Raw genomic sequence first — 27,174 nt, 5'->3', positions numbered from 1 at the left:
CTTTAAAAAACAAACAGAAAACCCCGAATTCACTGACTGCTGCAACAGCCTCGGGGCTTCTGGGGGATCATGCAAAGGCTCCCACACAATGCAGGGCAGTGGGGGGCAGTGGGGATCGCCCCACGCCTGGCAGGAGCTGGTGAGTTAGGGCTTCTTTTTTTTTAAACACCTGGGAGCTGGGGCAGGCAGGACAGCCATGGGGGAGCTGGGAAAGCAAGCGGAGGTTGGGGGCTCATAGCAGAGCCGCACCACATGGCGTGGAGCAGCAGGGGGCAGCAAGGATCACCCCCTGCCTGGCAGCAGCCAGTAAGTACAGGCTTTTCATTTTCAAAGAGCCAGGAGCTGGGGCCAGGTGGGGCTGACAGAGTGGGTGGGGGATGGATGGGGCCTGTGTGATTTGGAGATTCAGCTGATTCGGCACTGAATCCCAAATCGGCTGAATCTGAATCCAAAGTGAATACTAACCATTTCGCACAGGCCTACAACATAGCATCATGTATAGATGTGCCCTTAGTTACATACACAGGAAGCACTATGCAGAACATTCAGAGAGGAGTTAACATGGCTAGAGCACATTTTAACTGACCTGAGTTTCCATACAATTTACACCCAAGTGGAGAGCAGGATTCATCCCCATGTGCAAATCCCATTAAGCTTAATTTTCCCTATTTTCTCCCACATCAAATCTGCCCTGAGCTAGCTACACCCTTTTTCTGGAAACCTGGTCTCCAGGCTAGTAACATTTCTGCCTCACTGTGCTACCACCAAAGTACCTCTGTACGAATACACAGAGTTGCCACACGGGGTCAGAAAAAGGTTGGGGTTTTGTCTACATTGGGTTGCTGACAGGAGCAATGAAAAGGAAGCCATCAGATTGCATGTGTATCTTTGCAACTTCTGGCAGCTCCATGCACATCCTGCCCTATCCAGGGGACTCTGGTTCATTTGCTGTGCTGGCAGAGTGGACCTGGGTATACACAGCTGCAATAGGGATGGTGGCAGCTGGTGGAAGACATGAGCTTGTCCAGCACACACCTTAGGTCAGGTGGAGAGCTGCTATTGTCTTGCTGGCAGAAAGAAGGGGCACGGCTGACACAGGGGAACTACAAGTGTGGACTTACTCCGAATTGGGCCGGCAAAGCTGGAGGTCTGTCAGCAAAATCATGTAGTGTAGATGAGGCTCTACTGTGGTACCAGATGCTTTAGTGAAAGGGGCAGGGTGACCCTCAGTTAGTCCTTGTCTCAGTTTCACTTCCCACCCCGTGCTTATCTGATATATTTGTGCTCCCATTGTTCCAGAGCAGGGGCCATTTCTCCCTATGTGTGTTCATGTAGCACTGTGTGTTACATGTCTACTCTCACCTAAGGCACTTACGGTCCAACATATACAGCTATGGGTGTTCTTGTCACTCAGAAGTCCAACCCTTTTCTTCAAATCTGTTAAGATCTTGGCCTCACTGATGCCTTATGGCAATGACTTGCCTTGTCTAATTGTGCCTCGGCATAAAAAGTTTGCCTTTGGCCAGTTTTGAGCGGTTTTTTCCCCCCATTTCATCTCTACCTGTGCTCTTTTGCTCTTGTATTCTTTATTACTTGCCAGCTGAGAGAAGTGACATTTCAGAAAGGCAAACTTGGTTTTGCTGAAGCTGAAGCAATTTTCCAGGCTGTGGTTTTTCAGAGGTAGGTGTCATGCCTGGCCTTCCTTCATCAAGGACACTGGAGGCACATATTGGTGAGGATCTGTGACCTCTAATTTTTATTAAGTCTGCACATACGGTCTGCAGGGGCATGGATACTTGCTACAAGGCCAAGAGGAAAGGCCAGTAGCTCTGGAATGCTGCTACCCTTTTGTTATCACTGCCGCAACATGCTGCTGAGATTGAGGGGTATTTTTAGACTGGAGGAAGAGATGGGGGATTTATTAGAATGAATCTTATTAAAATGGAAGTGACATAAATGCCAACAGTGTGGCAGCAGGTCCCTCTCCTCCCCCTGCGTACACAAGCCTCTCCTTTTCATCCTCCTTTGGGAAAGGAATTCAGTTCTGCTTGGACAAGTGCAAGGCTTTGACCGTGACAGGTCAGGGCTGGCAATGGCTTCATGCAGCCGTTGCATTTTCTTAGTGGGTTACAGGGTGGGCTTCTAGGAGCCCGAGGCTGGGGGTTGCTGGCAATCTGCATAGAGATCAGTGGCATGACTGCCTTGCCAGACAACACCAGAGAGAATTTATTGCTACATCTGTAGCAGGCCATACATCTTGCCACAGATAACAGGCTTGTCACACAGTACCCAGCAACCAGGAGGCAAAGTAACACAGTAGGAAGACTTCAAGGATAAATTTGAACCTAGCCTGTGACAAGCTTCCTGTATGGCCATAGCCAGATCCATCAGGAAACTGAGGCAAAGAGAAGCTACTTACCTCCATTGGACAAGAGCACTGCCCTTCCACTTGAGATTGAGAGCAGCTCAAATGTTGCCATGGTAGGGGCCATGGGAGCACCAAGACTGAGCTTCAGATTTCAATCTTTCTTCTTCCCTGATTAGCAAGCATAGGAGAGGCAGCTCCAGAACAGGGTAAGAAGGGAGTATTTTACATCAGCCGTAGCCAACAAATTGAATTAATATTTTAAAATGAAAGAGAGCTCTGATGGAGGGGCTGTGTGTGCATGTGCATAAGCAACTCGTTTTCTTGAAATATTAAGTTTTCATGAAAAATATTCAGTCAAGTGTTTCATGAAACAGTTAATTTTTCCCTTCTAGAAGAAAGAAAAACTAGGTAAAATGCTCATTTCCAACTTGTTTTGACAATTTTGAGTCTATTTCAAACCAGAAAAATGGAGACTGAAAAATCTGCAAAATTTTGCAGAATATTTTTTTTAAAAGAACATTTTCTGGCCAGCTCTAAATCTGACCATCTGGCTGCTTCAGAAGGCATGTACAAGGAAGGCCAGAATAACAGCAGCTGCAATGTAGGCAGGGTGAAGGAAGGGCATTCAAAGAGCTTTCTGAAACAAAGATAACAAAATCCTGACCTGGAGCACAGGCAGAGATGGGGTTTATTGCTGTCCTGTTGCTTCAATCAAGGGAGTACCTGAGCATTAAATCAGGACTAGGGGCCCACTGCAGGTTAGCTGCTGTAGAGATACAGCAGGCCCATCCTTCAGACCAAACAATTGCACACAACTTTTTAGTTTATAAAAAGAGCAACATGTATTGCAAATGGTCCCACTGAAAAGGGAACCCTTCCCTCTCATTTACACTCAGAGATATCTTGAACTTTGTTGAGATTCTGATATGGATATCCACCCACAAGAGGATATGAGAGAAAACCATCCACTGGAAACCAAACAAAATTCAAAATAAGTTTGCCATAGAACCATGTGTGGTCTGGACCATATACTAAGAGTTCACTGATTTTTAGTCCAAGTCAGAAGCAAAATGGCAAAATTTTGAGCGCTCTCTATATACAGCTTTGTTACTCTCCGGAGGTGTATATCTACTTTGCCTCCTGATCTTTTGAGACACACATATTTAACAGAAAGCCCCTCAGCTTCATAACAGCCTAAAGATTTTCAGACCTTTCAAATCTTGCTGGGGTCACTTGATCCCAGCTGACTTCCTGCCTATGGCAGGGGGGCTGGACCCAGTGATCTCATGAGATCCCTTCCAGCCCCTAATGTCTAGGGAATCTCATCTTGCCACCAGGAGGTTGAGGTTTGACTCACAGCTTGGCACCTTCATTTGGGTGCCATGGCTTGATGGAAGGTCCTACAGCCATATGCTCTGTGAAGGTCAGAAGATGACAGAAAAGGATTTGGAGCAAATCATTATGCTTACATGTTATGGGAATAAGAGACATATATCTGAGGACTCTTCATAGAAGACTTAGGTATTTAGCAAGACCTAATATGCTCATCTGCAGTAAGGTAGACACAGGTTTCCAGTTTGCAGCAGAGGCCGAGAAGTTAAATGAGTTACATAAGGTCACACAATATGTCGGGTTCTTTGAGATGCGAATTTAGTATAACCATAGGCCACCCATGATCAACTCAGAGCCGTGGGTTGCTTTTCGTCAAGACCCTGACATAACCCGCTCTCCAGGGGCTCCTCTACCTGGGGACAATCTGGAGGGTTAATTCAGATTAATTTTCAAACTGTAGTGAAAGATTAATTCAGAATTAAAGTGGCTTTAATGTGATTGATCTTGCTTCACTTTGGAAGATTTAGTTTAATTCACTTCCATAGCTAAAGCTAATCGCCTTTAAATACATGGCTTAAATTAATTCAAACTAACTTTGCCAAAGTATCCCTTTGGTAAACAAACCCCAGAGAATCAAAGGAGCACCCATGATGCCAATTGATCTTCCTGTTAAGTAGTCCCTAACAAAGGCTTAAAGACAACTACTTCACTCTGACTCCTACGAAGTGGCAAGAGCTGGCTAGTTCCACAACGATTTTACCTCCCAGGCTGAGATTAGGCAGTGTTGATTTGCTTCAGTTGTCCAAGGGGATCTGAAGCAACAAACATCACCCAGCTGACAAAACAGTTGCCCCAGATTTGCCTCTAGGAGTTAGCAGAGAGCCAGCATTTGGACTCTCAGCCTTTTTCCTTTGAAAGCCATTTTTTTGACTTGGGTGTACAGGCAAAATCATTAGGGCTAGGGACAGGCATTACACATACTCTTGTTTAAGTGATCAGAAACTGGTTTAAACCTGTAACAGAACAGATGTTCAGTGCACAGAAACCAGTTGAAAATGGCTGTAACTGGTTTGAGATCAACCTGGTTGAATGTAGTATCAGACTTAACTGATTTGTGTCAAACTGATTTATGCAATGTCTGTCCCAGACCCCTTCCTGGTTTAACTTAAACCAGAGTTCCCCAGCATCCCAGATGCTTTGCAGCCCTGTGCTGTGCTCCAGCTGCCTAGTTCCCTGGCTAGAGTTCCTGGGGAGACTGCAGGCACAGCAGTGTCTGCCTAGCTTCCCCTTGCCCCCTCCTCACCGCTCGCTGCTCAAGCAGGGATTCCCCACCCTCCCCTCTCCCACAATACGAACCATAGCCAGCATGTGGTATGCTAGCTAATGCTGAGAGGTGTCTGTGTAAGGCAGACAGGACAAAGGCAGACAGGACAGTGTTGGCTTAGGGCTTTTTGGAGCTAACTAACAGGTAGCTGATAATGTCCCTCTGTTTCTTCATTGGAAAAAAGTTGTTTAAGAAGAGCTTGAACTAATGAGAGGCCTTTTTTTTCTTGCTGGGGTGCTAAATGCTGTGTTATCGACTTCCTGCTGGCTCCCTTGTTGGTCAGAAGCAGGAGGGGGGGAGGGGGGAGCGGAGGGGAACCCCTCCCTAATCAGAGCATCCTGCCAGGGCCTAGCCAAATCCCCTCTCAACTCAGCACTGTAAAAGGGAAGGGAGGGCTGCTTTAGCACCCCCTGGCTTCCAGCCTGAGCCACTGCAGGCATGTGCCTACATCTTCTCAGTCCAGAGGGAATGGCTGTCCACTTGCAAACCGGTTCAGCCTAGCCAGGTTAGACTAACCTGCAAAGATTGAATCAATTCAAACTCAGGCATTTTGAATGTCTGTTCCTAGCCCAGGAGAGAGGAGTGGAAGGTCAGGGAAAAGGGATATTTAATTTCTTCAGATAAGGCTACCGACAAGGAACAAAACAAAACACCCAAGAGCACCTGACAAGAGGCTCAGCTATTGGAAACATGTTATTGTCATCACAGGAGCCAGCTTGGATTGAATTATTGGCTGACATTTGAAAATGAAAAAGCTGAACAGGAACTGATATGCTAGCACAACAGTGAATGAAAAGGCAAAGATGAGTGAACAGCAAGAAGAAGGGAGGATTCATACATGAATGGACAGTGACAGGCAGCTTGAGGCTGCAGGAGATTATCATCTGCATCTGCATCATCCCTATGGAAGAGAAACTTTGAAACAAGAGGCTTCTGCCCACATGCCTATATTCAAATAACACTTGCAAACTATTTCCCTGGGGCTCCTTTCAATGTGAGCCAATTGTCATGACAATAGCAAACAGATTTGTATTACAAAACAATCTATCCATCTGGTTATGAACTTTTTGAAGAGGTGTGGAGAGGACAGAGGGAAGAGGTAAGGAATACCAAGATGGGGTAAGTCTCAGGAAGTTGTCTTCCATAGTGGTGTTTTGTCAGGATACATGATTTTCTGTGTCTTCGACCAAACATGTCCTCAGTACAGCCAGTGGATTTACACCCGATCCTAATTAGATCCAGTCTTTTCCTGCCTTCTCAGACTATTCATATTGACAGATTAAAAGGCACCTGGTTCAAGCCTTTGTGTCACCTGTAACAGAAAACCCAGATAGAGATGATGCACTTACTGAAAACTGATACTGGTTTAACTAAAATAGATCCATGTTATGCAAAACCTTATTCTAGATATATCTCAGCTGGGTGATAAGCAATAGTGAAGCTGGTTGAAGTGCATCATTTACATTAGAAATTTGCGCTGCATGAACTAGATATACCTTTAATTAATTTCATTACACTGACATGCATTTCCTGGTGCAGGCAGGGCACTAGATTAAGAACAGCTGAGCCCTGAACTACAAACTATTAAGAGAGTATCAAATGTCTCTTAGCATCAAAACCAAGGAAATAATGAGTTTCACCTTTTCCAACTTAAAAATGGTTGGGAGCACTTTATGATTTACTTTAACTTAATCAAGCTGAGAAATGTACAGAATTATTTCTAAAAATAATTAGTTATTGATCTGAAAGTTACTAGTGAAAAGCTGCTTATGAGTAGATCAGTTATTCAAACAACATTAGTTATTTTGGGATTCGTGACACACAAAAAGCCATTTTTTGGTCCATTACTGAATATGGATAACACAGCAATTAGGTTTCTGGCAGTGGGAGAATGATGGACAACCTATTACAAGCTCCAAAACTTTTCTCCCCTCCAATAACCATTCTTCAAGATTTGCTTATCATGTTTTGAATATATTAGTTTGAATCTATTTGAGGTTAAGATGGAAGTTAAGCAAGGCTGCATCATCGCTCCACCACTCTTACTGTGATACTACACCTGACCACCAAAAAGCTTCCAGTTGGAGTGAAGATAAACTACCACATTGATAATATAATCCCAGCTGACTCCAAGCCAAAAAGAAGACCACCCTGACCTCAATCATTGAGCTCCAGTACACTGAAGATGCTGTAGCCTGTGTTCACTTGGAAGCAGACCTTCAGGCCAATGGTCGGTGTCTTTATCAAGGCATGCAAAAAGTGGGACTGATACTTAATATTCAGAAAACTAAGGTACTCCATCAACAAACTCTTAATGAGCAGTCCCCAGCTCCAGTAAATCTGATTCTTGGTGAGACTCTGGAGAACATTGAGTATTTCCCATATTTTGGAAGCCACCTCTTGCAGAAGGCCAATATTGATGAAGAAACCCAACATTGCCTCAAATATGCAAGTGCAACATTTGAATGCTTGAGGAAATGGATGTTCACAGATTATATCAGATCCAAAACCAAGCTCGTGGTTTTCAAGTAGTCATGTTCTCTACCTTACTTTACGGAGTTTTGTCTCCTGTACGTTGTCCAAGTCTATCTCAAGCCACTGTAGAAGGAGCATCAATGCTGCCTGAGGGAGATTCTTCAAATCCAGTAGAAAGATAGATGCACCAATGTTAGTATCCTCTCACAAGCAAACACCATGAGCATCAAGGTGATGATCACCAGCTTTGCTGGCCTAATTACATCATTTGGATGTCTGATTCCAGATTCCCAAACAAGTTTTATTCTCCCAGCTGAGACAAGGTGTATGCTCAAGAGGAGGGCAGAGAAGTATTTCAAATGCTTGAAAAAAAATGCAACGTCAGTATTAACTCATGGGGTCGCCCAGGACTGCCCCAAATGGAGGAAACGTCTGCTGCAAGTCTCTCAGGGCTTTGAAACCTTATGACAACAGAAGATGGAAAAGCATGTTGTGGACGAAATCAAGAACCCATAGCAACCCACCTCACATGGAAACATGTGCCAGAGCTGCAATAGAGTCTCTCAATCCTGGATAGGCCTCGGCAGCCATCTTTGACCTACAGATGAGACGATCATCCTTGCCTGCGAGGGACTCTTGATGATTAGCAACAGGAAAATCAATAGTTTTATGAATTAATATTCACGGGTAATTTGTCTGAAGTTTTTATTCAGCTCTAAGTAGCATATTGGTATCAAAATGAACATTTATTTTCTCCTAGACATGCAGATGAGAAGACTATGGCAAAACTTAGTGAGGTGGACAAGTATTCACTGGCTGTGTCTCCATGAGCAGTGGACTGTGTAGTTGTTTCTGTGCAGTAACATCCCCACATATTTTTTTTCACATGCTACTGACAAAATTGTCGGCTGAGTCAACCTGTCTGGTCCTAAAAGTTGGTGAGTGGAAGATTGCCCCTCAAAGGGTAAGCAGTCAACCTTGACTATGCATGGTTGCTTACGGCAGGGAATCCCCACTCAGCTGTGGGCTCATTCTTAGCTACCCCACTGATGGACTGGCTCAGAGGACAGGGACCTGCCCCTCCCCTGCAGCTCTTTCCAAGCCCCTGCTCCCCTAATTGGAGAGCTGGGGCAGAGAGGTCCTTGCTGCTGTGTCAACGGGACATTGTCCCCAGCTGGGCTCCAGTGGCAGCAGGCAGCTCCCAGGGACAGGGAGCAATCTTCCAGCCCCTGCCAGGAGACAGTTGTCACGTAGCCTCATGCTCCCTGCCAGCCCCTGGGATAGCACCCAAAGGGTGCCTAGAGATCCCGCTGGCTGTTGCAGAGGGACTATGAAGGGCCTGCAGGACTGGGAGCAGACTGCTGCCATGGGCAGCAAATCTGCTCCTCCTCCTGCATCCTTGCATGTGTAGATGCCTTCCCAGGGTGGGTTTACTCTAGAGTAAACCCACCCCACATCATTTGCATATGTAGATGTTCCCACTGTGTGGTGAACTCATTTCACTTGTGGCTAATTTTGAATTCAGATCACTAGGTCATATAAATCTGGTGCTGTGTTATTTTGCTTTAAACCCTATTTTTGTGTCAGGCAAACATCTAGTTACCAAGAGTTTTCCATTAGGAGTGGAAAGGCTGCTTCCTCCGCCTGCTTGCATGCAACTCTGCCCTAGTTTTTAAACAGAGAATGTAAGAAGGCAAAATAAAAGAAGAGTAACAATAAAAAACAAGATCTTAAAGAAACCAAAAAATGAAGCAGGAAAAGATCAACCAAAAAAAAACCAACAACCAAAAAAAATCCATACACCACACACACCAGAAGTTGGATAATGGTGCAACTGAGCATTTCTTTCCACTGCAAAAAGCAAAACATTTTCCACCATAGAGCCCAAAGACATGACCATATGAACTGTAGGATGGTCTAGGGCCTGCATGAGGTCCTAGTGCTTTCTTCTAAGTGTAGATTATTCCCCTCAGCAAATGCTGGGTGTACACATACAGAAGCCTGCCAGTCAACATATGGCAGCTCCCAGGAAGGGGAGCAGAAGCTAGCTCTTGCCATCCATAACAGGCATTTGCCTCTCTGTGTCTTGGCTGGTACTGCTGGTGAACTGCACATGCCCTGTGCAGATGCAGGCATACAGAACCACAGAAAGCAGCCAGCAACTTCCTTAATTAGATGACAGCTCTCCGCTTTCCTCTTGGGATTGAGTGCACAGGACCAAGTGGTTTTACTGGCCAACCACATCCAAGTTCCATTTGATAAATAATAAATAAATCAAAGATGACAATCCCCTTCTTTACTCATCTTTGTGGGATTCAGTTTGCTTTATTGGACAAACACATCTGAGCGACATGTTCTCATACCCCTCGTTAAAACAGGGTTATGACGTGTGGTCCAAGTATTTTGTATTGTGGGACTCCAGCAGTGGAGCACATCACTGTTTCTTTTGCCATTTGCTGACATCTGACCATTTGGTGCTGCGCTCTAGTGAATAACCATGTGACCAAAAGGCACCGGTCTTTTAGATTTTGACCCTGGTTTGGGTACGGATATGCCGGGGCACTGTAGACAAATCATGAGGAGCAGAATGAGACTTGCCTCCTTTGAGGGATTTGTGAAACCTGGCTAAATGAATCGCATTTCAGGACATGATTTTCAACAGCTCAGACACAATTCCCGCTGAAGGCACAAGTCAGCTCCCTTTGGCACCTGGCAAAAGCCACATGGCAGTGCAAACTAGCCATGCTGGTGAATAGCAGAGGTGAGTACAAAACTCACGATATCAGGCACTAGCCCCAAGTTGATTCATTTTGGTTGTTGATCTCTAGTGATTCTTCTAATGTCTAGAGAAAGTGCATGTGGTATTTTAAAGACATCCAGCTCTTTCACAGTGAAGGGCTTGGTGGGCATATGCTATGCTACACATGCCCTCTGCACCTTCCTCAAAATCTAGAGATACATCAGTGGGGGCCTTTCCACCTCACCCGATTTTTCAGAGGTGTCAGGACCCCCATGCTGCAGTGCAGATTGTGAACATTAAGCACCTCTGGAAAAGAAAAAGCTGTGGAGAAGGCTGGGGAGGGAGTGGGACAAGAGAAGGGGGAGGATGACACAGATACCAATCAGGATTTTAATCTTTAGCCCCTGCTTCTCTTTAATAACCGAGCTAATTATGAGCCCCTGAATTTGATATGCTTAATGCTTCCCCATCTCTCCATAGGCTTCATCTAGCATCAGATGCCCACACTTGGTTAAGAGCTTTAAACAAAGAGGAAAAAAGCAGCCTACAGATAAGCTGACACTATAAGGCTGTTGCATGTGTGTGTGAGAGAGAGAGGCAGTGCTCAGACACAGTGGCCAACAGCACACAGGTGAATTACTGTAAGTCAGTAACCAAGGAAACTAATTGGGGCTGCTAGAAACTGCATTGAACCTCATTGTTAATGCTAGAGTAGCTCAGGGAAATGAGATGCTGCCCACTGCACCCCTCAGCATAGCGCCGGCATACATGAACAGCTGGTCCAGCTGCACACAGGAAGGTCCTGGTCTCTGCAACTCCAGAGAGACTCCAAGGTAAATGGCATCAGAGGAGTTGCTCCTGATTCACAGAGCAACAAGGAGCACACCATGCCTCAGCAGGTTCATGCCTTTCATACTGCTTAACAACAATGGACTCCAGTTTGCGGAAGGGATTTTTTTCCCCTTTCCTACTTGCTGAGCTCTGCGTCAACTAGTGCAACAACATGTGGGCTGGTGCATTGTCACAGTGTGTCCTGGTCTGCTTGAATGCAGGAACTCGGCTTGGCAGAGCTAATTCAGTTCGAGTCCCTCTCTGTGCGTCATGCTCGCATGCGCTGCCATGCCAGATCCTGAGCTTAGTTACACAGGCATTCTCTTTCCAAAGAACTTCTAAACCGGATTTTGCTACCATTTGAGTGAGATAAGAAGCAACTTCAGCTACGGTTGACTGTGTGCAGGACTTAAGGGCAAAACATTGGCTTCACATGCAGGGGAATTATTGTTTGGAATATTTTCTTTTTGAACCCAGAGGAACCAACAATATCTCCCATAAGCCACAAGATGCTTAGACTCCTTGAAGGGGGGTGTTGAAGGGCTGGAGGGGACATATTCCACCCCAGCCCACAGAGCTGGTATAATACTTCTGAGCTGCCCAGAGTTAGAGTTGTAATAACCGTCCCATAAACTTAATAATACTCCTGTGTTATTAGTTACACGTTTCCACCTCATCCAATTTTCCAGAGGTGTCAGGACCCCCAGGCTTCAGTGCAGGTTGCGGGCATTTAGCACCTCTGGAAAAGAGGGGATGGGGGTGGCAGGGAAGGAAAGCATGCAGTTGTGAACAGCCAACCTATACCCTCTCATTGCAAAGGTGAGACCTATATAGCATTTTTATGGCGTCTACCTCTTGGTTGAATACAAAATGCCATATACTCCCTGGACAGCTGCACTGGATATGAGTGGGTACAGAGCAAGACAATCACTGTAGAACCACTAAATTAGATGGGGTTTTTTGCATGGTTCCAAGGCACTTTGGGAAAAACTGTAAGATTGTATTAAATCCCCAGTGTCATCTCTCTCCTTTCACGGTTCTTGCAAATTTTTGTGCCTTTTGTGCGTGGACACAGAAGTTCTTCACTGTATCCTGTAGCATCTCTTCAGGTTTATATCACAAAAGCCTTTAGAATTTTTAGCTCATCCAGTCCTGATTAAAAGAAGTATTAATAGGAAACTTATTTTTTGGAGATTACTTATAGATCTAATAAAAGTCACATTTGTAAAGGAAAATGCCTCAATCCTTAGAGCTCACAGTCTCCTGTTCTTCACACAGCTGCACTGCTAGTCTCAGCCTCAAGAGAAACTTCAATGCTCCTCCTGTTTAACAATTCATGCTAATCAGTACTTCCCTGCCACGATAAGTGAGAAGGAAATCTGCATTTGCTCTGCAGAGGAAATAATTACATGGCCTCCCTTTCTGCTCCTTCTTTAAAAGGTGCGTTGCAAGGAATGGAAAGAGCCAGTGTTGAAGAGGAAAGAGATAAGTATTCTTTTAAACAGAACATCTCTCTTGCAAGTCAAATGGAAAATATATGCATCACTATATAACGGATAGAGCCAAAGTGCACTTTCTGGCACTACTCCAGATTTACTTCAGAGCATTTGGCCCTTGAACTTTGGTTTCTTCTTGTTATGCCTGACATGATAGGAAGTATTTGCATAGCAGTTTCCATCATGAATAAATACATGCAATCGAAAAGAAGGAGAAGGACCAAGAGACCCACCTGGCTTAACAGAGACATTAGGGAATTTCTCAAAAAGAAAAAAAGGAAGCATACACCCAGTGGGAAAATGGTTTGGGATCCAGAGAAGTGTACGCTCATGTGGCCAGGATCTGCAGACATGAGGCAAGGAAAGGCAAAGCATCCGTGGAAGTCAAGCTGGTGAGCAAAATTAAAGATAACAAAAAAATCCTTCTATAGGTACATAGGGACCAAGAAAAAATCAAGCTCCACTGTGTCACCCCTACGGAACATGGAGGGGAAAGGAACAGTTGCCCCCTGTGAAAAGGCAGAGCTCCTCAACAATTATTTTGCACCAGCATTCCTGAACCAAGGCAAGAACTGGTTGCCAGACCGGGGTGCAGAGAATACGGCAATGACAGTGGTTCTCATAAAATCACTCCAGAACAGATAAAGATACTCTTATCTGGATGCTTTCAAGTCAGCTCCTCCAGGTGACCTTCACCTGAGAGTGCTGAAAGAGCTGCCTGAGTTCATAGCAGTGCCTCTGGTGAGGCTGTTCAAGGAGTTGTGGAACTCAGGAGTTGTCCCTAATGACTGGAAGAAGGGGAATGTGATGCCCATCTTTAAGAAGGGAAAGAGGGATGCTGCTGCCAACTATAGACCAGTCAGAGTGACTTTGGTCTTGGGGGAGATCTTTGAAAGAATTATCAAGGAGGACATTGCCCACAAGCTCGCATCTGGTGGGGTCCTGAGAAGCAACCAACATAGCTTTATAGAGGGGAGGTCATGCCTAACAAACCTGGTGTCCTTTTATGACCAGGTAACTAACCATCTGGACATGGGACAGGAGGTGGACATCATCTATCTAGATTTCAGCAAGGTCTTTGATACTGTTTCCCATGAAATCCTCTCAGTTAAGTTGAAATACTGGCCTAGACCAGGCTACAGTGAGGTGAGTTGGAAACTGGCTTAGCAGCCAATCACAAAGAGTCTTAATTGATGGGGTGGTCTCATCCTGGAAGGCCATCTCCAGTGGTGTACCTTGGGATCAGTGCTTGGGCCTATGCTTTTTAATATCTTTATTAATGACTTGGACAAGGCAGTGAAAAGTGGAATGATTAAGTTTGAGGACAATACCAAACTGTGGGGACAAGCAGGCACGTCAGAGGACAGGTCAAGAATTCAGGATGACTTTGACAGGCTGGTCCTATGGGCTGAACAAAACCAGATGAGGTTCAACAGGGACAAATAGTGAATCCTTCATCTGGGTAGGAAGACCCTCACCATATCTATACGATGGGTGGTGGTCCACTGGCTGGCATTGCATCCGAAAGAGACCGGGGGTGACAATTGACCAGAAGATGAATATGAGCCACTAGTGTGATGAAGCTGCCAAGAGAGCACATAGGACTCTGGCGTGCATCAGGAGATGTGTCGCCAACAGATCCAGAGAGGTGCTCTGCTCCCTCTATCCGGTGTTGGTGAGGCCACAACTGGAGTACTGCATCCAGTTCTGGGCATGGCACTTCAAGAAGGATGTGGAGAGGCTCAAAAGGGTGCAGAGAAGGGCCACCCACATAATTAAGGGCCTGGGGGACAGGCCCTATGAGGAGAGACTTCAGGATCTGGGATTGTTCAGCTTGAGCAAATGAAGGTTGAGGGGCAACTTGATAGCTGCCTATAAATAAGTCAAGGGAGAACACCAGGACCTAGGTTTCAGAAAAGCTCTCCCCCACCCCCCGGGAAGACATGGACCAGTGGACACAAGCTAGTCAAGGAAAAGTTTTGGCTGGCCATAAGGAAAACTTTCTTTTCTGTACAGGTAACTAGAACCTGGAACACACTTCCAGCAGAGGAGGTTCAGTCACCATCTCTGGCGGTCTTTAAGAGGAGGCTGGACAAATACCTTGGTTGAGCTTGTTTGAGCCCAATTACCTCCTGCCCATGGCAGGGGACTGGACTTGATCTTATATCCCTTCTTGTCCTTCTTTCTATGAGTCTGTGATTTTCAGATCACTGGATTACGTTGCCTCTTATAAAAGCAAGGTTTGCTTTCAAGACCATACAAGAAAGCCTCACATCCAACTGAGGAACCTAGGAAATAATGGATTCCTCAGTACAGTGGGATAGAGGAATGTGAAGGATTCATTTTGAAACAACAAAACCAGGGAAGCTCATAGAGTTCAAGGAGTCATTTTGTCTTTCAGCACCATGGACAATCACCGCCCCGGATCCCCTAACTGAACCGTTCCTTCCAAAGAGAATGACACAAAAGCCATTGGAGTGGCTGGGGACAAGGAGGAAGATGCCCTCACTGACCTCATCAGCCTTTGCATCAGGTTTTATAACAAACTGTGTTCCAGGGGTAGCTTGGAAAGTATTCACAGAGGGGTTGCCAAGTTGCTTCGGCACATCTTCAAGCAATAACACAGTTCTTAATAACGTCTCGCAGTTCTTAAGGTATCTGGATGTTGTTTGGCCAGCTAAGCTCATTATTAGACTGGCATCTCCCTACACCTTTTGTTGCTGCTTCACCCTTCCAGTATGTAGGATTTCTTGTAAATTCTACTGTACAGAGATTTGTGGATGTCACTGCCCGCAGGAAGAGGGACCATCTGAAGGGACAGAAGAAAACTGAAAACTCAGCTCAGAATGCAAGGCTGGAGGGATGAAGGCAGCAGGAAGTCACAGGACAGCCAGTCTTCATAATACCAATCCTGAGAGACGAAAGCAATAAAGTGGATGATAATTTTGTCGTTTTCTCCTTACATAAGTCCTCCCCGAGCAGCTTCAAAATGGTGCGAGTGTATTCATTGTCCGATTCTTCACTGAATACATCCTTTCTCTATAGGCTATTCACACTCTTCTGACTGCAAGAAAGAGATTTAAGGTGCACCAGCTAGTTTTGATAAGGCATGGGGTATGGAAGTGCAACGTGTGACCTGACTAGATAAACAGGTTCTGTGCATGACTCTCGAACTCCAGCTCAAATAAGAGAATCTGTGCAATTCAGGTTACTTACAAGTTTAAGTAACTATTTGTGGAAAGACTTGTTTTGCAGCATGTGCTTCACGCTGACCTTAACAAGGCTGTTTCCCCACTGCCAGGCACTGTAATTGCAGAGAGAAAAGATGACATCAGGGCTGGAAACCGTCCATAAGAAGTGTGGTTTAAAAGCGAGTCTGTTTGTTAGATGGCAGCAGTACTTACTTCAGTGCTGCAACAATGGCTGAATCCAACCACAAACTGAGTTAAAGGGCATTCTGGATCCCACTTAGCTTTATAACCCATATTGTGTTTGGAAAAAATGGTCTATTTAAGTCTCACGTAAATACAATGGACTCACTGCCTTACAAGGAGAGTAAATAACTGGAACTGCTACAGAATTGCATGTCCTGTGCCCCAGATAAGCTTGTCATCATTAAACTTGCCCAGTCTCCCCTCTCATATTAATACTCTCTATTGTAATAAGGATTCCCAGCCATCATCAAGATTCAATTGGCACTATTTACTTTAATGACCTCATTTGTCATCTTCAACTGCTTGTTTACTGCTGGAAGTGTAGTACTGTCACCCTGACAGAACACTTTGCTTCCCCCCACCTCCTCTATTTTTAAAAAATACATTTCCTGGATTTGGATACACCAAGATTCTCAGAGCAAAGGGGACTATATGTTTAAATTTTGCCTAAAGCTTGCCTAAATTTATCTCATGGAGCAGGTCCTCAAGGAATCCATTTCTAAGCACTTGAGGGAGAAGAAGGTGATCAGGAATAGTTGGCATGGATTCACCAAGGGCAAGACATACCTGAAGGCAACCTGACTGCCTCCTTTGAGGTGACTGGCTCTGTGGATGCAGGGGATGCAGTAGACATGATATCCCTTTACTTTAGCAGGGCTTTAGATACGGCCTCCCACAGCATTCTTGCAAGCAAGCTGACGATGTACAGGTTGGATGAATGGATGGGGTGCATAGAAAGCTGGCTAGATCAATGAGTAATGATCAACGGCTCAATGTCTAATTAGCAGCTGGTATCAAGTGGAGTGCCCCAGTGGTTGGTTTTGGGGACACTTTGTTCAATATCTTCACCATCAATCTGGAAGGTGGCAGAATACACCCTCAGCAAATTCACAGTTGACACCAAGATGCAGGGAATAGTAGATATACTGGAGGGCAGGGCTAGGATTCATAGATACCTTGATAAATTGTAGGACTGGGCCAAAGGAAATCTCATGAGGTTCAACAAGGACAAGTGCAAAGTCCTTCACTTACGATGGAAAAATCCCATGCACCAGTACAGGCTCTGTAGAAAAAGACCTGGGGGTTACAGTGGACAATAAGCTGAATATGAGCCAAGAGTGTGTCCTTGTTGCCAAGAAAGCTAATGGCATACTGGGCTGCAGTGGTAGGAATGTTGCCAGCAGATTGAGTAATTATTCCCCTCTATTCAGCACTAGTAAGGCCATATCTGGAGTACTGTGTACATTTTGGCCCCCCTTCCCCACTACAGAAAGGATGTGGACAAATTGGAGAGACTCCAGCAGCGGGCAACAAAAATGGTTTGGGGGCTGGGGGACATGATGTATGAGGAGAGGCTGAGGGAGCTGGGCTTATTTAGTCTAGAGAAAAGAAGACCGAGGTGGGCTTTAACAGCAGCCTTCAACTACCTCAACAGGGTTCAAAAGAAGATGGAGCTGGACTGCTCTCAGCGGTGGCAGACGACAGAACAAGGAGCAATGGGCTCAAATTGCAGCAAGGGAAGTTTAGTAAAAACTCTCTTACTAGGAGGTTGGTAAAGCGCTGGCTCAGGTTACCCAGAGAGGTGGTGGACTCTCCATCCTTGGAGGTTTTTAAGGCTCGGCTCAACAAAAGCCCCGGCTGGAATGATGTAGTTGGGGATGGTCCTGCTTTGAACAGTGTCTGGGACTAGATGACCTCCTGAGTTCCTTTCCAAACCTAATTTTTGATGATTTTTCCCCAGTTTTGTGGTATCAGAACACTGAATCACCATTTTTATTTCCTCACCTCTTGCTTCATTACTCCTTTTAATTTTTCAAGACGATACATGCTGGTTATGACATTTTAATATTACCAGAGAATTCTGACTTGTGGGTGGAATTTTTAACTTCACGATGGGTTTCCCTCAGGGTAGTAATTTTTCCCCCTACTGAATGCGTTCATTTGTCCATTCTAAGCTGTATTTTTCCTCTCTTGGGTTGACTGTGCCCAAAGTCTTTCAGATTAGGTTGCATTTCTCATTTTTTATGATACGCCTCCAATCTTGACATGCTCGGTAAAATTCAATGTTAATTAAGTCATTTAAATTGGTTAGGAGAGAGCACAATACTTCATGTTTCATTATGTTGTGTGTTATATGGAAAATGCATTATGCAGACTGCTAAAACCATAGCAAAGGCAAAAGCTAGTATATGATGCTAAGCTACCATTAAGAAAAAAAAATTGTTAACATTCAAAACAAAGAGTAAGAGACTAGCTATATAAGAAATGTAATTACCGGTATCAGTAGGTGATCTGTCTAAACAAACTAAGCAGAGGAATTGGGAGGATTAAGCCACAGGAGTTTTTTTGCAGAGTTTTTTGGGACAACAGTCCAACTTTTTTGCCTTTGGCTAGCTGCTCCAGCCACTTCTCCCCATTATATCTGCCCCCTCTCTCATCTGAGGTCAGATTGCAGGCTGCTATTTGGCAGCAGCACCCAGGAACAATACAAGTCACTCCTCTTCATTTCCAGTTATTTTCAACAAAAACCCACTCGTGTGCTTGGGACTTGCAACCGGCTATTACCAACTAGAGGTTGTGCAGAGCAGATGGACTAATCATTAGGAAAGACATAGCTAACTAGGTCACAAGCTTTAATCAAACTGATTCTAACAAGATGAAGACACCTCATGTTCACACGCAGGCTGGCAGCAGCCTCTTTCAGCATCACCAAAGGGCAACTCTTGAGACTAAGGAAGTCTCTGTATTAGCATCTCTTTGATTGGCTGAAGGCATTTACTTTCCTGCTTGTTTCTTGTGAACGTCTTAACGAAAGGAGGCCAAAGAACGTATCTTCCAAAATCAGCATGGAAGTATCCCATCCTCCCTTCTGGTGCATTCAGTCAGTAAGTCATATTTCTCGTGATTCCCTTGCATGCAAGCATATTAATCTTAAGGATATCCATATAAACATTTTAGCAACAGGTCTTCGTTCCCTGCTAATGAGTCTATCTTCATAAAATTACGTTCAGCAGGGAAGCTTTTGAAAAAAAGTTGCTCCAAAATTAAACCTGCTATTCATATAAATGAAAAGGCTTCAGATGTTTGCTTCATAGATTTAAATGAAATTACTTATGAAACAGCATCACTCCCACGAATGTTTTTGTCTACGCCAAATTTGTGCATTACTTGCATGGATGTGTACACTACGCCTCTTAATCAGTGTTTTCACATGCAACTACTTAACTTACTGGCTTTAACTACTCCCAGAGGCCATCTAAAAAATGGAGGTAACTGATGCTAACTTAGCAGTAAATGAACTATTTTTATAGCTTTTGTGGCATTGTGTGTGAGAGTGTCTACAGTACATACTGGCAGGACACCAATCAAGTTTGCAGCACGTTCAGAAAACATGCAGCTCCCAACTGGTTCTGGTTAAGTCTTGCCCTCGATGATCACGCCTGGACAGACCTGATGCTGAAGATCAGACTGTAGAGTTAAAAGAGCGCGTTACAGGAGAATGAGCCCTAATGAGTAACAAGAATATTTGTGACCCCTCTGAGAACTCTTTGATATTTGAGGCTGACCTAACAAAGACAAACAGTTTAAGTAGAGAGCTAAATATACAGGAAGAGAGGCAATTTTGATCCGTATCTGAACTAATAGTGGTTCTTTGGCTCAAATATGCAGGTGCTCTGGTTTGAGCTCAGTTACTAGAGTATGTTAGACGTAGGAGATGCTCGTATGTTAGCCATAGGAGTATTTTGTGATTCAAAAGTATACATCTGTCACAGATACTTTACAGATAATTAAAATTCCCCACTCTCTCTCAGAGCCAGTAAGAAACTTCTGGGCCCTAATATTAGACTTGGGGAAAATGAAGCAGAATGAGGTAGTGATTCATTCCACAGTCTCGCGGCGCTCGTACATGTGATGAAAACTGGCTGGTTTTGCAGTTTAATTGCGTCACGCTGTACGCGTGTGGGTGTTTTTTATGATTGAAAAGTTTGTTACATTACAAACTAAACGACATCTGCATGTAGTCTGGTTTGCAATGTAGCTATCTGCAGCCTTTTGACAGCTCCCTCTTCACCCTCTTCCCCCTCGTGGCAGGATGAAGGCAGAAGTGATGAGGGGCCTGATCCTTCTTTGTGGAGCCTGCCTGTGTCTCCTGTGGCTGGGGGGTGAGCTGCCAGCAGGCTGAGTGGTCCCTGAGCTGAGGGGGCCATGGTCCTGGTCCTTCCCTCTATGGTGGCGATACCCCCTGGGGCCATCCAGGTGGGTGCTCCCCCAACCTGGGCTTGGTTAACAGCTGGGTCAGGTTGGATGCTGCCTTTGATTTGGGGCAGCACCCACGGGCTAGCCACCCACCTGGGTGGCCCTGTGGGGCAGTGCTGCCACTATGGAGGGAAGGATCAGGCCCCCTACAGCTCAGGGGCCATTGGCCGCTTGCCCCACAGCCATGGGAGAGGCAAGTAGGTGCTGCAAAAAAAAAAAAGAAAAAAACAAGGATTGAACCACTTGCCACTATTTTTCCTGGCAGAGCCTGCCTGCGCAAGTTGCCGCTGGGCTGCACAGCCTGGTCCTTCCTGCCGCGGTGCCAGCACCCCCTGGGTGGGATGCTAGCTGCACAGGTATTGCCCCAGCTGAGAGGCAGCACCCAGCCCAATCCAACTGACCCCTCAGCCCGAGCAGCATCTGCCTGCTAGCAGCCCGCCTGTGTTTTTAATCATCGGTGTGTTTTTAATCATCGCAATTAAAAGCCCAGTGTTTCAAATCAGGGGACTAAACCCCCATCACATATACAAGCACCCTCAAAAGTTTTTTTTCCAAACAAAGCCCGTCCCATGTTTAGGCCCACACTTGCTCACCCACCTTCCTTACTGGTAATTTCTAGACAGTGAGTCTCATTGGGCCATTCACAATGCAGTTATCTTTTTTAAGGCAAGCACTAGATTCCCTCCTTCAGTGGGCCTTACAGTTTATTACCAACCTATAGCTTAGAGGGACTATCAGCAGGAGACTTTCAGAAGTGTAGCCTGTTATTAGGTCAGGTCATGGATGTCGACTCTCCTGCTCAGCATTTTCCGGCAAGGTAGCCAACAGCTGGGGAGAAGACTATGGAATAATCCCTATTTCTAAAAGATAATTCAATTCATACTAGAACTGAGCTCAAACCCATGTGGTCAGGCACCTTTTTATGGTACATTGAGGAAGTATGGATCCCAGGTCAAATTTGTCCTTGCTGCTTTTGGTCCATCTTCATATGCAAAGACATATAGATCCTATCTCATTTTTAAGCAAAAGAGACACACCTGCTCTGTGATGCTTTCTCCCAAATGTGCACGCACGAAGCCCAGAGCTCCACATTTTGTTTGATGGGCAAATGAATATTCTGTTGAGGGAGAAACAGAGATTTGAATATTTGGTTTTGTTTCACAGCGAGAAAGGGCAGAGACCTTTTCTAAAATGCTTATTGGGCCGAGGAAAGAGAACTTAAGAGCCTGGTAGTCAGGACATGTGAGGCCCACGTCTTGGGTGAGTGCCCTAAACAATGAGTTCATGATGGTTTTGGAGCCATATGTCCTTGTCCTCCTCTCCAAATTATATCCATGAAAGCTCCTCAGGAAAGGTCGCTGTAGGTGTCTGTGAAAAGGTATCAATTCAGAGAATTGATATTTTCTGACGAATCAGAGGAAAAATAGGACAGGAAGAGACTCGAAAGTGGTCACTGGTATTGATCAACTCTATCCTTGCTTTGAACAAATTGTCTAACCTGCACTTAAAGACTGCCAGTGATACTCTACATCCTCTCTAGGTAATCTTTGCCCAGTGCTTGGACCACCTTCATAGTTTGAAAATTTTCTCTCATATCTAACCCAAAGCTCCCTCGAAGCCCATTTTTTCTGTCCTCCTTGGAAACAGCGAACAAAACTGATCATCAGCCTCTCCTATAACCACAACTTTATTTATTTTCTATTTGAAGACTTAGCATTTCCTCCCGTCTTCAGAAAAGACTGCCGAATAATCCCAGTTCTTTCCATCTTTCCTCATATGTCATGCCTTTTTAGACCTCTAATAATTCTTGCTGTTCTCCACAATAATTTGTCTACTTCTTCCTTAAAGCATGGTACCCAATACTGGACCTAGTGCTCCTGGAAAAGCATTACCAATGCTGAATGGAAGGAAGAGTCACTTTCCATGCCTTTTTTACATGCTGGTGTGCGCTTCTCTTTATTGCCTTTCATCCCATTTATTTCAGACCATTTTTCCAATTTATTAGGGTCTCTCTGAGTGCTGACCTTGTTCTCTACAATGCTTGCAACATGGACCAACTTGGGGGTCTTCCCCATGTTTAGACAAGCTACCAGTAATTCTATTATCCAAGTCATTAAGCAAAGACAGTTAATAGTACCAGACCCAGACAGGACATAAACTGATACCTCCGCCAGTTTGCCCCTGGAGCTACTAAGAACTGCTCCTTGAGCATGATTAGCCAACCTGTGATGTACTCACCTCACAGGAACTTCACCTAAACCATATTTCCTTAGTTTATTGATGAGACTACCATGGAAACATCATATATCTATTTCAGCAATGCTTCCACTATATACCCTGCTTTCCTCCACTCCTACCCCCACCCTCCACCCACAAAGCCCCTTACATTAAATACACTCTGTCAATCAGCTCTAGCATCAAGGGGAAAAGGCCACTAGCTCCCTGTGCATGGTGGATTGTATCACACACCCTTGACTCTGGGAAGAGAGGAACATTTGTAGTCACAGCGGGTAAATGAGCTCTGGCCAGGGAAAGCAACTTATTTAATAGCATGAATAATTTACTGAGATATTCGGGAAAGTCATCTTGGGCCACAGCAATCCCAGCAGCAGGAATTATTAATTTATAACTAAACTACAGTTAATTTAAACAGAACAAAGCTTCTACGAAAACTTAGCAGTGGGGATCATCTGAAAGCTCCCATGAAACACATCCTACCCCAGGTCCATAATATACAACTGCAACTCCCTTTACTCTAGTTAACAAACTCCTTCATTAGCTGAAGATCTTCTGCATTTCCCCAGGGCTAGGCAATGAAAAGGAGTCAGTTAGTAGCTACCAGTTCCTCATACAGGATCTGGGACTAAACTGTGGGTCCTACTCCTTTATGGGGGCTGGGGGCAGGGATGGGGGGATCTACCACTGTGGGATCAAGGCTGGACTGGGGTCTAAGTTTCAACAGCTTTCAAAGCACTGTTGGCTTCCATCCACCGGCACACCAAATGGTGTCACCTTTCTGTCCAGGCCAGGCCCCTCCGTGCAGCAAACTCAAAGCCAGATGAGACTTGCTGTGCTGCACTACAGGAGAATGGATTTTGTGCAGGCCAGCGGACAAAGCCCGAACAAGGTATTCGGAGGCCCGTGGCACAAAACGGAGCCTCCACCCTTCCTTTGCTAGACATCTACACAGCAGGCATTGCAGTAGTGCCATGATATGCGACAACTTCTCCAGGGAGGTCTGGCCTGGTCCTATAAGCATTTCCCACTGCCTTAGATGGGCACGATCTGCATCAGAGCAGAAAGGGCTCAGCCTTCATTCATCTGAGCCGAGGATTGTGATGGGCTGGGAAGGGAGCCAGAATGCAAAGACTGGGAACTAATAGGGTGAGCAAGCAGAGGGGCATGATGAGGAGCCAGGGTGCAAACTGCTGTGTGTGTTTGTGGGATGGGGGAAGAACTGGGCAAAGAGAGTATGCCAGCTCCATGGTGCAGGAGCTGAGCTGGGACACTAAGCTCAGGGAGGGGGTCAGACCGAACAACTTCAGCAGACGGGAGTATCTGTAGGCTGGTGGGACTGCGAGCGGGGGTGGAGATGGCATCAGAAGCAGGCTGGGGCCTGAGGTTCCAAGGGAGAAACTTGGGCAGGGACGAGAAGCCTGTTAAGTGGAAACTGAGACTAGCTAATGTGGCGAGGAGAATGGCCTGGGATGAGAAACATGGTGGGAAGGATTACAGCCCCACTGAGGATCACACGTGCCAATAGGATGTCATGCGATGGAAGTCTTTTTTTAAAGGAGGTTAGGAAACCGCACACAAACGTGACATTAAAAGAATCCAATGAAGGCTGCAAAGTTGAGATTTCAACTGTTAAGATGACAAAAATGACCTCAGTTGTGGCTTTTCTTATTTCAGGCCATTCCCGCTTTGCACGTGTGTCAAGATACATTCCTCACTTGATCACAAGCTATTTTTTTCCAGATGGACCCCACCTCAATGAACACACACGGCATGGACCTGCCCTGGGATGAGTCAGGGCCGTCCAAGGGCTGCTGTTGGTAGAAGCCCTGCTTCATCCTTCGATGATGTTTGAAGATGTGTGGTGAAGGAGGTAGGGATCACAGGAAGAGAGGAGATGATCTCATGGTTAAAGCAGCCAAATACTGCCCTGAAGAACAGGAATCCCTGCCTCTCTTGGAGAAAGATGCTGCACATGACATTTCTAGGATGGCTGCTGAGAAGCAGCCAGAAAATGAAAAATTGCACAAACTTGAGACAGTAGCTATTGGGCTGAAGAGGGATTGCACACTCACAGCAGCAACCAGAGTCAATGAGGGCTGTGAAAATGAATTCATTAATCAGGCTGTGGAAGCATTTGGCGGTGCTCATCAGTCTGCTAGCTGAATAGCTCAAGAGTAAATGAATACATCTGTCTCCAGAGCAGAGTTTGATGAGTGTGCAGTAAATAAGCCCTGGGGCCACACAGTGAACAATGAGAACAACCCGGAGTATTGAGTGGCTGCTCACGCAGAGTGCACCAAATGAAGACAGGGTCTTGTGGAAAACTGGCACAGTCTCGTGCTCTGAGTGCAAATGTGCAGGGGTGCAAGACATCCCATGGGCAATCTCCATCCTGGCATTTTCTGGAATCATTAATAACACCAGTGGGACACCAGTGGGACACAGTTGGCATTCAGTGTCACTGTCATCTCATCCTGAACTCCAGGAGACCTAGACATGAGCCCTGTGCTATCATATGGTCCTGTCCAAAGACATCGCTGTAATGACCCCTTGAGTGTATGCGTTGTGCCGGCTGCCAAAAAATGGAGGTTACCACAGAAGCAGCTCTAAGTCTCTTCCAGAGCATTTCTGCAGCATGTTCTTCACCCTGATAAAACATGCTGATGCCTGGAGTGTTGTGTGTCTCTGCATGCATTATTCACCTGGAGGATGATGGATGCAGCAAATCAAACTTCATCAGCTCATATTAATGACTGGAAGGTACCTCATAACGCACTGTGATCTGTGGTGGGAAATTGTTTGAGTCGCAATACAGAGCATCCTTGCTACAGACCTTCTGTTAACTCCTTGCTGAGAGGTGGGACATGCTGTGAAGTGTGAAGTGTGCAGGTTAGCATGGTCTAGAGCCAAGGTTGTGGAGGTGATTTGGGATGCCACAATTTCCAGAGGGCCAATCCTCAGCATTGTGTGGAGGTAACTCTGGCAGTGTCCATTTTGGGTCCATCACCACAGTCATCATTTGCTTTTGAAAGTTTGGCCCTGGTGGGAGGAGAGAGGGTGAACATTACTGACCTAGGAAGGCAGCCATTGCTCTCAGTCCTGAGACTATTTTTGGCACTAGTAAGATGGCAATGTTTGACCTACTTAGGGATCCCTTTGGGATGCTACATAAACCACTGTTTAGTGACCCAGTTCAGTATCAATCCTGCTAAAGCCAACCTTGGCCGCAACATCCTCATGGGCTAGAATGAAGGAGCCTCCATGAATCCACTTCCTTTGCTCTTTTCTCCCACCTGTCTTAATATCACAAGGGAGTCTTTCTTACCCAAGTTCCCAGCCACTGTTCTGCTACGGTTTATGCACATACTAGCTGTTCGTAGAGTACATGATCTTTGTACAGTGAGGGCACTGCCATCTCGAGGAAGGGCAGCAAGCCTGCACCTACCTATATTGAGAGTGACACATCTCCTTCCTCTAAGAAATGAAGCTCTGGAAGTCCAAGAAAATTCCCAATCTCAAAGCCTCTTTGCTTCTTCCTCTGCAGATCCTGACCCCATGAACAGATGGCACCATGGTGTTCCAAGGATCATCCCCTTCTTCATAGGATATCACCGGGTCTTTCTCCCACTGGGTCTCCCAACACATCTTCTCTATTAATGACCAAAACTTGCCTGCGCACAGTTGGACATCCCACTCACACCTCTCCCAATGCAACAGTTCCTGTTACCACAAATGCTGGCTTCAGCTGGGAGTCAGACACTGGACTAGAGCTCATGGAAACACATCAGTATGAATGAAATCCTTTAAAAGCACTTTACCCCAGGGTTTGCCTCTCCAAGGAGAATGACTGTAGCTCTGGTCTGTTTGCTACCCAACATTAAACCAATAATAACTTACAGCAAAGGCTTAAAGCCATTAGCTTTCAGTACATGAAGTACTGGCTGTCTCAGTGAGCAGCATTATGTAATGAAAACAGGCCTTTCCATTTCATGACTGTTGCATGTGGTTTAAAGATGCCGCTCTACCTCCCGCTCTGCAAATGTCACCCAGGTGAGAAGGTTAATGGTCCGGAGAGCCTGGAAATTCCTACATGACAGGGCTTTTAGCTTTCACAGCTAAAGTTATATGCAGAAAAAAGATTGGAGAGCAGAAAACAACCGTTTCCAGCACAGGCTGTGAACAGTGAGCCAGCTAGATGCTCACTGCTGAAAGGTCACCATCAGAGTGTGTCTATTCCTACTTGTTTGTACGGCTCTGGCACAAGGGACGCCTGCCTGGTTACACGTGACACAGACCTGAGGGAGAGGTAACACGGCTCAGTGGATAGCACATTGGGCTAGGGCCCAAGACTTGAATCTGTTCTACTGGCCTACAGAGTGGCCTTTTCCTCCCTCTGCCTCGGTTTCTCCCTTAGCAAAATGGGGATGATGACACCTGCATTCTCTGCAAAGCCCTTTGAGATCTACCGAGACCGGACCCTAGGATGCGACTGACAGTATAACTAGCACCTATTAGCTCCTTGCATTATGGCACAGGAGACACCCAGCTTCTGCTGTAGGAAGGGGGCTGCCACAGGGGCCTCAAGAGCCATCCTAGTGCTTTGCACACAGGCTTGAACCAGCAGACAGACAGGCCACTCTCTCCTGCTCTGCAAGCAGCTGCCAAGGCAGCGTACCAGC

The 27,174-nt window shown here is 45.6% G+C and overlaps 1 long non-coding RNA gene across 2 annotated transcripts; it reads left to right on the top strand.

Moving 5' to 3' along the window:
• Positions 1-8,385: 8,385 nt before the first annotated feature.
• On the top strand, positions 8,386-26,239 carry LOC109317996. 2 transcript variants are annotated; one of them, XR_002103160.1, is made up of 4 exons: positions 8,386-8,437; positions 10,145-10,260; positions 24,236-24,365; positions 26,040-26,239. It is a non-coding gene; the product is annotated as an uncharacterized LOC109317996 (long non-coding RNA). The 2 variants fall into 2 exon arrangements; XR_002103161.1 differs by having other exon boundaries at positions 8,386-8,463.
• The last annotated feature ends 935 nt before the right edge of the window (positions 26,240-27,174 follow it).

The sequence above is a fragment of the Crocodylus porosus genome, unplaced genomic scaffold (assembly GCF_001723895.1).
Source record: "Crocodylus porosus isolate Cpor-Errol unplaced genomic scaffold, CroPor_comp1, whole genome shotgun sequence".
Lineage (NCBI taxonomy): Eukaryota > Metazoa > Chordata > Crocodylia > Crocodylidae > Crocodylus > Crocodylus porosus.
Note: the sequence above shows the minus strand (reverse complement) of the source record. Positions and strands in the feature narration are given on the sequence as shown.